This window comes from Lepeophtheirus salmonis, chromosome 7, assembly GCF_016086655.4.
Source record: "Lepeophtheirus salmonis chromosome 7, UVic_Lsal_1.4, whole genome shotgun sequence".
Lineage (NCBI taxonomy): Eukaryota > Metazoa > Arthropoda > Copepoda > Siphonostomatoida > Caligidae > Lepeophtheirus > Lepeophtheirus salmonis.
Genome location: NC_052137.2, coordinates 2,702,698 through 2,713,540, shown reverse-complemented (window position 1 = coordinate 2,713,540; position 10,843 = coordinate 2,702,698).

The following is a 10,843-nucleotide window of genomic DNA, read 5'->3' as shown; positions in this document are numbered from 1 at the left end:
GAGTATTTTACGAAAGAAATACGAAAAATACACCAATTTTTTCTGGTTCAATTTTCATACCCTTTTGATTTTGCTGTAAAATATCATTTAATGTTCAAAGCTTGCCTTTTCAAAAATATGGTATTTTATTAAGTAAGGTTTAGAGATAAATACTTTCATTAATCTCAAAATTATTTTCTGCAACCTCAACAGACGGTGTAATCGTTTTGCACCCATGGATTTTTACTTGTTCAAACATGTACTCATACATGGCGAAATTCATTTTTTGATGTTTTGTAGTAAGTTAATACTTATATTGTAACTTGGTTTTTTTAGTCAGCATAGTTTTGAAACTTACTGGTGGGATCATTTTCGATACAAGTATTCTAGTGTGAATGTACCATTATTTGTTTTAAAGAAATTTTGAATGTTTGTTGAACCTTTTTTTTTAAATTAAGAAACAACTTTGTATTCCCCAATGAGAGTTGCTATACCACCGTCATTTTATTATTAAGTAATTTATTCTAGATACACATATTTGGGTACAGGCTGCAGTTTGAAACCTGTACTGAAATTTTACTACGAGACCGGTCCAGATCGTATTTGGGTCGAATTAATTCGATCTTACGAGACTTATAACGTCTCAGACAGTTACTTGATTTTCAACCAAACCCGCACACAACTAAACTCTGAAAAAATTAGCCATGATTTGGAAACCCTATATCACCAATTCAAGATTGATATAAAATAACTTAAACAAATTTTTCGCTCGTGTTCAGCCTTGCATATCTTCTTGACTTTGTTGCCATTGGTTTGAGAGTGCTGAAACACGTTCCGTTTTTATTTCAATTTTTGCTAGTCACTTAGCTAAGGAAACTCCGATTTCAACGAGAATCACCTCGTTTCAAATACTTTTTTATTATTATTTTTGATTAGGCAGGACTTTATCAGTTATATTCAACACAATATTTCATAAATTTGTATTTTAATCCTACGAGGGAAAAAAATAACTTTTGGTTTCTAGCGTCATCGGCGTCAGACTCCATGGGACAATAATCATATTATACACTTGAATGCTGAAAAAAGAAAACGAAAATTAATGTGATCAACCTGATAATTTAAAGAATGTTTCAAAGAAGATCATCATAGCCGTACCATCGTTTCATTACATTAACTGAGAGAAGCAAAATAATCACAAGCCTCACTCCGTATCTTGCAATGATAGACAAGAATAACTCCAATGTAGATCTTCCATCCTACTCTGAGTCCAACAAACTCTGTAAAAATTCCTTAGTATTACTCTTCGTAATCCTACACTTTGGTGATTATTTTATACTTATTGTTCTCTCTTCAAGAATAATGACTACAACGTTAGTTTATAAAAAATATAGTAATAATATATTACAGTTTCGGCCTCCTGACTAAAGTTTCCATCGGATTGATCCTAGTAGTATGCAATTGAATTTTTAATCCTTTCGTAAAACCAAATCAAACTTTATCCTGATCTCAAAGCTGTACCAGAAGTCTGATCCCAATTATGTGATATCATTTGACAGATATATTTTTATAAGTTCTTATAAAATTTTGTCGGGTTTATAAGAAATAGTTAGTTAAATTTTCCACCGTTTTTTTAAATGTACTGAACCTATAATTAATTACAATTCAACGTAAATTTTATGCTTTCAATTGGACTCAACCGTCTACTTCAATATGTATTATAGCCTTCATTAGTTTCCGACTAAGCACCTCATAAACACCAAATCTTTTTATAACTTTATCCTTAATGGACCAAAAAATTTGTTAAGTTAATGTAATTTTTTAATCATTGTTTTTCAATGCCTTACTTATCCCTTTTCAAAAAAATATTTATTAAACATACTTAAATAATACCTGGAAATTTTGTATCCTTATCTACAGTACACTCAATAGAGGTTCGATGAACAAATTCAAAATTAATTTTAAGCAACTTATTGCTCAAAAATTAAAAAAGTATGCAGATAAACTATTGCTGTAAATAGCCAGAAAATTTTGTGGTAGTTTGGCATCTTACAGCCGACAAAATCAACCTTGCAATATTCCCTCCAAAAGAAATATAAAAAATGGCCGAAAATTAGTTGCTAACAATTAGTCAATTCTCACTAAATCTGAATCTAAATTTTGGAATTGTTCACAACTTGACACGAACTAATTCAAAGTCAAGGAGTCAATATTGATATGAATACTGATACAGGGAATAGAAACAGACAAATTGACAGCTGACACGTAATACATTGTAAATTTGGATGTTAGGTAACACCCTGGTACAATCTACTTAATAAATTATGCCTTAGTTGATATTATTGCCTCTTATACAATTTTGGTGAGATAATGATCAAATACACTATTGTCATTGCCAGTGAGGTATAATATATTGTGATTAAAATAGTGCGTATAATGGGCAAATTAAAAGAAATACCCGATAATCAGCATGGCAACCCTTACAATTTGGAGAATATTTTGAAGGAAATCAGCTATAATCAGCTGTGACAAGGGAGAAGCGGGAAAAGGAAATAAACAAGGACATTGGCAAGAATTGCTCTGATGTGGATCCCTAATTCTTCTCTGAGTCCAAGGACAACAACTTACAATTATAACACCGCAACAACTCTTCAGGGTTACTATTCCTGTTTTATGAGGACAAACGAATGTTCAATCAGGTTTTGAATATAATTTAATCTATTGAGGAAAGGAAGTTCACTACTCAAGATTTTAATAAAAATGACAACTGTGAAGGAAAAGAAAAGTCACTCTTCAGATTACAAATTCCAAAAAAATGAGCCTACTAAAAAAATAACACGATTTACATTACTATTAATAATGTATGCCCCACTGATATGTAAAAATAAAGAAAACAGAAAATTAACGAGGTCACCTGGAGAGTTTGAAAAATGTTTTGGAAGGAAGCTGCCTAGCTGTCATGAAGTGAGAGGATTGCTACTCTCTGACTCTCATGAAAAAAAACACAGGTTATTACTTTATATTTAGATGTTCTCTCTTCAAAAATTAAGTAATAATGATAACAGCTTCAGAAAATAAGAAATCCCATTCAGACTATCAACTAAAAAACGCCACTCCCGCTTTTTAGGACATACTTTATACATCCCTAGTCATAGCTCATATATAAAATAATGCAAGTGCCGACGCACCTATACTTTTATGATGGCCTATAAGACGCATATATGGAAGGATGGCTACTGAACCCCCTTCAGCACTATGAAATATCCCATAAATATATAAAGGCTTATTCAATATATAATGTTCATAACCAAGAAATTATTAACTAAATATGTTTCATATTTCAATTTGAGAGGAATTTTGAACATTTTTGTCTTCAAGGTTGGAGCAACATGATTGATTAATCAAATTTGTTGTATATGAATTATTATCTAATTTATTTTATATTTTATTAGCAAAACGTTCTTTCGATGAAAATACTTTTGCAATCAAAGAAAGCAATACATTATAAATTGAGATCTTACGGAAAACATAAAATATTTATCCGTTTGTGGCTTGAATCTGCACGAGGTCATATTAAAAAGTAGGAACAACTAAGAAAATAGCAAGAAAAAATAAATAAATTAAAGAACAAATAAAATAAAATAACATTATAAGAAAAAGACTCTTTTGTTAACTAAAGAACTAGTCCATTCATTTAATAACTTCCTTATATAATTTTATAAAGGATAGGATGTTTATTAGAATGTAGTCTCTTTTAGTCCTGTTTGCAAATACTCTTAGTTGACTTTCTCCTTCCCACAATGGTTTCCTAAAAATGTATCTTCCCCCGATATTCTCGGCACATCATATGAGATCCACTCATAAGTTTATCTTAAAAACCTGCAGTTCCAGAAGAAATCGTTTCACTTCCTACATTGCAAACCAGTAAATACTCCTCTGGTCATTTAAGAATTTACCATCAACCTCCAACGTTTCTGACACTAAGTGATATTGGAACCACTTTTAAGAACATGTCAAATATATATTATATAACACTTTGATCCCTGTTATATACTCAGGGATTAAAAAAATTATGAAATTTTATAATTAAACTCTCTTTATAATGACACCCTGAACATAATTAAGCATTTAACAAATCTGTCATCATTGTTATTTTATTCTAGAAGAGAGAACAATAAGTACAAAGTAATCGGATATGTGCGATTAATTCTAGCAACTATGATGGAGTAGGGAGTGTGTTTATTTCATTTATCTAATTGCTGTAAATTAAATGACACGCCATGACAGTGAATCTACTCTCATCCCAAAAGTCCTTGAAATTTTTTAGTGTTACCACGTTAACTTTCGGTCTCTCTTATTTTTTTTTCTTGGCATAGTGACGTTTTATATTATTTAAATTCCTGTATATGCTCCATTTTTGAAGTTTGCCATAAAATTATACAAATTAAAAGGAGGAGTTAATTTGTACACGCCAAATGCGCTCATTTCCACAATAAGATTTCCATTGAATTAAATTTCTCAGATGAAACACATTTCTTCTTTGTGTTGGTGCAAAACTTTTTGAATGCGAATAAAATAAGTGTAGCACCGTTTTAAAAACACTGCCGTATGAACAGGGTCTTAGTCTAGGAGTTTACATAGCTTAATGCACCATTTTAATATAGTAATTTGTTCCATGCTTTGATATTGTACATCCATGTATCTCATACATTCAAATGCTTTGCTTTCCAAGAATTTGAAAGCAAAAAAAGCTCGAATTATTTTATCTGTCATGTTTAATTTCATTTTGTTACAAATCATGATTATAAAACAATGTATTGAATATTTATGTTTGTGTATAATAAAAGTTTACTTAAAGGATAAAAAGGTACTTGGAAATATTGCAATGCCACTCCCCCTTATACATATTTGGGGCGTCTGAAAAGTTTCCAACCTAACAAAGATACAATACATTTTTTCTGATTTACAAAAAAAAAAAAAAAATCAACCTAGTCTCCTCCTACACACTTGTTCCATCCATGTAAACTTTCCAAATGGTACAAAATAATTATTCGCAAAGGTCTCTTCATTTGACGAAAATCATTGGAGTCCACTGTTTTTTTGTTTTGGGCGTATAATGTTGTATCCAAGTTTTGTATACAGTGATTAATCGGCTCAAAAAACTCGGATTACTTAGACTTAAACTGTACCAACATTAGCCCATTTTTATAAAAACACACGGATCCACTCACTCAAACGACTGTTACACTACAACTGCACGTCCAAAATGACTGTTTAAACTTTGGGGAGTAATTGTCAGCAGATGATAGATAGAAGTGACTAGCTTTTATTTACGAGGGTTGCCATCTTCACTTTGAGGTAGGAAACTTTTCAGACTACCCTGATATGTATACCTTGTATTTCATATAGAAAGGAGTGAATGGACTCATACCCGGGAGAATTATACAATGTAATCCTTTGCAAAATAAATAATAATAGATTTTGATATTATGAGTCGCTGTATAAAGGCCTCTTTTAAGAGCACATTTAATATAATGCCCACATTATTCCTATATACCACCTTAGGAGTCGAAACTATCACAAAACAAAACCTATAGAGATGTCAAGCTGGGAAATATCTTGAAATACATTTAAGCTCTTCACAAAAATGGATCCAGCATCAGTAAGGAGATTGTCAGCTATTAATTTTTTTACACTTTTTAAATCTTCATTTTTTTATATGTTTATTTCAACTCAAACAACATTTAAAGATATAAAACAAATAAAACAGAGAGTGATGGTTATTAAATTTAATATAATTCTAACATATAAGTGACTAAGTATTTTATATAAGAACTAACTATTTTTGGAATAGAGTTACAGTTACGAAGAAAAACAAAATATTTTTAATTTTAACTTATTATTATTGTCCGGTAAATCACTTGTTCAATGCTCTTAAACAATGCTTCTGATTTAATATTTAGAGAAAAATATATTCCTTTGATCGTACGTCCTTTTGAAAAGACTTTGACAGTCTTCAGAAAATCTTTGCAACAATCGAAGAAGAACTCCTACATATTTATCATTTTTTTGTCTGTTTTAAAACTACATTAAATTCTCTTTTTATAAAGTTATCGAGGGCAGATGTAGTAATGCCTGACCCTATTGTTCGTTTGAGATATTTTATACAATTTTTTTGTTATCAAAAAGTCTGCTTTTAGGTGGACCAGAGTTTAGGGGTGCATGGCTATAAGCTTAGCTTTCTTGTGAATTTCTATACCGTATTCTCCTAATATTTTCCCCACACAATTTACCTAAGGGATTCAATTCTGCCACATTCATAGAAGAAATAGAAGGATAAGTAATTCAATGTGGTCCTTCCAGAATGAACATAACTTATCAATCTCATTTTCTCTGGATTTGATTGTTAAGATTTTAGATGTTGCAAGAATATATCTTATCCATTTCTCCCTTAAAAATTGGTGAACGGGTTTCTCAGGGCTGATTTCCATCGTGATTTCTGAATTTCTAAGCTAGACTGACTCAGCTTCTGAAGGTTTTTAAATACTAAAATGACCAGAGGACTAGAATCTAGTTTTTATCAATTTTTCTTCTAATAGGTCGTACCACGATAGTCTCTAGTCTGATATAGAAAAGGATATTTTATTTTTTCATCGTCAAAATCTCTTGATCCTTGTAGCTTTTAAGATTGTTGTATAAATGATGGAACCATAATTATTTTGAGTTAATAAAGTCGTGAATATTATTAACGTCACTTAGTGTCTCAGCAGTGGATGCAACTATGGTTTCATATAATTTCCATTGGATAATAAGTTATTGCTTTGAACAATGGACAAGTATTCCTTTCCTTGATGGTGTGAATTGAGGAAGTATTTATTAATTCTGTGACAGATAGGCGATTGCGTCTCCATGTATCTCTCAATTCATCTTTTCATAGACTTGTCTCGAAGCATGATGACTTGGACTTATATCGGATTCAGTGACAATTTGGCACAGATGCCTGTTATTAAAAATAGGAATTTTCCAAAATCCACAACTGTTCACAAAAAATATTATTTTTAGGAAAAAAATTTAAATATTAATTTTTTTGGAAAAATATTCCAAAATCCCAGCTCCTTTCAAATAAAAGTTTTTCGACAAAAATTTCACAAATTAATTTTGTTATATAAAATTTAAAAAAAAATAAATTCAAATATGAACTTTGATTGACAAAAATTAAAAAAATTCAGTGTTATTTTCAGAAAATTCAATTAAAAAAATATTAAATTTTCTTGTTAAATGTAAAAATTCCCTTTTTTTAGAGTGGTTCATTTTTTTTCATAACTTAGAAAAGTAATAAATAAGAATTTAAATTGCAAATTAAATATATTTTTCCCGATACCGATTCTCGATTCCAATTAATTGTCCCATCACTTATTTTAAGCTAACGAAAAGAAAAATCAGTTGGTGCTATCGTTATTTGTTTTTACTGTTCATTCTTTAATAAATCGTCATGGTGCTAACATATCTCTCTCTCTGAATATTGGATTTCACCCAATTTTTTGTGTAATCTTATTTAAATGCTTAATAAAATGATAATATTTATGTGTAAATATAATTTTACAATATTTATATGTTGATATAACTTTACAATATTTAAGTGTAAATATAATTTTACAATATTTATGTGTAAATATAATGTTACAATATTTCCCTGCACAAGTGCTACTTTAAATATTGAAGGTTGTTCGAGCTATAGTAAAAATGCATGTTCTTCCTCCAATGTCATATAAGAGGCAGCTAATGTTAATAAATATCTTAATTTAGTAATACTATAAGTTTCGCTCCGCCTTCTATTTCGATTTACATCAGACTCTAATAAATATGTCTAAAAAATATTTTATTACATCAATGTACATTTTTATATACATTGTGTAGTCAATCAATTAACTATTCTATTTGCAAGGGTCAAATGGTTTTTCTCAATATATGTACACGAACATTTTATACTCTTATGCTCTATCCTCAATAATTAATAAATAATGAATGCTACTGTGAAAATGAAAAAAAAACACTGTTTTAATTTTAAACGGAAAAAAATCATACTCAAGTACAATAGAAAAAGGCTTACTATATTTGTTTTTAATGTGCTTATAAAAAATTACATGAAAAAATCATTGAAAGATATGAAAGAAAATAATCATATCCAGAGAACACGATTTCTATAATATTGACTTTGAGATAGATATGCATTGAGTATCTCCTTGGGTGCAAAATCCTACACTGATCTTAGTATGGCTATTTTTGGTCTGTAATTTCGCCTATTGTAGCTTATGAAAAACACTGTTTAGATTCTTGGATTCTTGAGATTACCAATTGCATAAAAATGGCAAGCTAAAAAATTAGCAGGATTCAAATCACTATTAATGCTGTCAGTTTTTTTTTATATATACTGGTAGATATTATTATTATTTTTTTCTTCATATGTGCTTACTTTATACTTAGATGTTCCCTCTTCAATAATGGAAGAATAACTTAACAGCTTTAGATGATAAAAAACAATCTTCAGATTACCAACGACGTTAAAAAAATGCTAAGGATGTACGACCCTATTCATAATCCGAGGGAGTCCTCAGACTATATTTTTATAAGTATATATATATTATTTTTTTGAGGAGGGAGGAGCTTGGTTTTTAAAAATAACATTGAAAAATTATTGTTTTTGAATTTTTTTGAAAATCTTTAATTTAGAATATTAAATTTTGGGGAAATAAATTCCATAGCTATTCTCAAAAAAAATTTTTTTTTTTTAAATTTCATAAATTCATAGTTTTGGATAGAAAACTAAATTTTTTGAAAAAACGTTTTAAAAATTAAATTAAATTTTCTGAAAAAACGTTTTAAAAATTAAATTAAATTTTTGAAAGAACGTTTTAAAACTTAAATTAAATTTTTTGTAAAAAAGTTTAATAAATTCAAAGTTTTGGATAGAAAATTAAATTTTTTGAAAAAACTTTTAGAAATTAAATTTTTTGAAAAAATGTTTTAAAAATTAAATTAAGTTTTTTATAAAATAAATTTCAAATATTAAATTTCTACTTATAAAAAGCCAAAAATCCTTTTTTTGGAGTGGGGAGGCCACAGTCCCTCCAACCACCCCCTTCAGACGCCTTTGTAATCATAAGCCTCTTTCTTTAATAATAAAAGACAATCGAAATTTATGAGTATACGAATGTCCTCCTTCCTACTTCAAGAGCATATATTTCGTTGCAAACTCATCAGATAAGCAACAATCATGTCCATAACTCACAGTCCTATCTACATACATTGTACATAATATTAACAATACTCAAAAATGCATTTTTCTCTTTAATCCCCTTGAATTTGCATGCCTATCTTGATAAGCTCTATTTGTATTTCTGACTTCGATGCTAGAATTCAACGAAGAGGTACTATGCATTGCATTTTCATTCAGTTCCTGTTATTTATTTCTTGTATTCTTTACTATCGTTAAAAATAAAGTAATTAGATGAAACTAAAAAACAATGGAAATAAACTCATTAGAACATGAGATTTACCGGGTTAAAGCTAAGAATTTACATACTTTGTAAGTCAAAAATGTATGAAATTGTACACGAGGCCAATTTTTGCTTTTTAATAAATATTTTTTTTTGTAACTCAGACTAATTATGCAGGAGCGCAAACAATTTAGTACTGGAAGTTTTTTATCCAAAATGTTTATTTTTTTGAAATTTTTCCAAAAAAAAATTAAATTTTTATTAATATCAATTGATTTTTAAAATTTTTGTCCAAAAAATTTAATATTTGAAATTTATTTTTTTGTGAATAGCTTTGAATTTTTGAAATATTAGTGGAAAAATTAAATATTTGAATTTTTATGTATAACTATGATTTTTTCAATTTTTTTTTTTCAAAAAATGTAATATTTCAAATTTCATCTTTCAATATTTTTTCAAAAATGGATTCTTTAAAAAAATTTCCCAAAAATTTAATATTTAAAATTTAATTGATGAATTTTTTTCCAAAAAAAATATTCTTTGTTAACACTAGAACGACGGATGGTTACGAACCCCCTTACGCGGCAGTGGATATATAGAATAATTCCCATTTATTTATTAATATTTGTATTCTGTTTGTAGTTGCTAAAATTGAAAGCAATGTGTTACCACTAATTTTTCTGTACAAGATAACAGAATTTATACCATCAAAAACATGATATTATAAAAACGAGATAAGGCCATCAGCAAAAATCCATTTTGGATGAATAACGCCTTGCCATTTAATCTAGAATATCAATTCTATACTTACTATAATACTGAATTGATTTCGGTTACCCTTTGTATCAATCTAAAACTTTCACACTTTTATGAACAGAGCTCAAGATGAAAACGTTTTTGTTCTTTTTTGCCACTACTTACACAAATTTGCTTGGGTTTAGATATGTTTGGTAGCCTTTAGTTCAAGAGGTATTTCTTTATTAGAACGATTCATAGTTTCTAAGCTATTTCTCTTATTGTTCTGAAGTTCATTTGCATTTACAAATAAATTATCCGTTGTAAAATTCCTTCCAATTATGATTACGTGAGCGTCATTACGACATATTTTGATAAAGATATATTAAATGGTATTTGAGGATCTTAATCGAAGTAAGTAAATCAATTTACCAAGTATTTGGACAATACATCAACTGCTAACCAATATTTTATACCAAATAAAATATACTTCTTAGACAAATATTGAGTGAATATATAGTTGCTGTTACAGGGAATAGTTGCTCATCAATGTTAATTTTTTTACCTGGCCTGTACACTGACTAACAATTTTCAACGAATGGATCTCATAGTCTTGAAATCAAGGTGAACTGTTC